Source organism: Thamnophis sirtalis, unplaced genomic scaffold (genome assembly GCF_051295495.1).
Source record: "Thamnophis sirtalis isolate CommonGarterSnake01/CBP01778 unplaced genomic scaffold, rThaSir2_p1.2 scaffold_5, whole genome shotgun sequence".
In the NCBI taxonomy this organism is placed as follows: domain Eukaryota; kingdom Metazoa; phylum Chordata; class Lepidosauria; order Squamata; family Natricidae; genus Thamnophis; species Thamnophis sirtalis.
The window spans coordinates 1,547,694-1,547,998 of NW_028261385.1; positions in this window are offsets into that span (position 1 = coordinate 1,547,694).

Below are 305 nucleotides of genomic sequence, written 5' to 3' on the forward strand. Positions count from 1 at the left end.
CACTACAGCAGCAGTCCCAAAACATAGCAACTTTTAAGACGTGTGGACTTCAACTCCCAGAATTCTCCAGCTATGCTATGCTGGCTGGAGAATTCTGGGAGTTGAAGTCCACACGTCTTAAAGTTGCCAACTTTGGAGACCTCTGCACTAACCGTCTGCTGGGCCCACAGCTGGCAACTGGACTACTGCAATGCGCTCTACATGGGGCAGCCCTTGAAGAGCATTCGGAGACTTCAACTTGTCCAGAATGCAGCCGCGTGAGCAATTGTGGGTGTACCTCGATACACCCACATTACACCTATCCT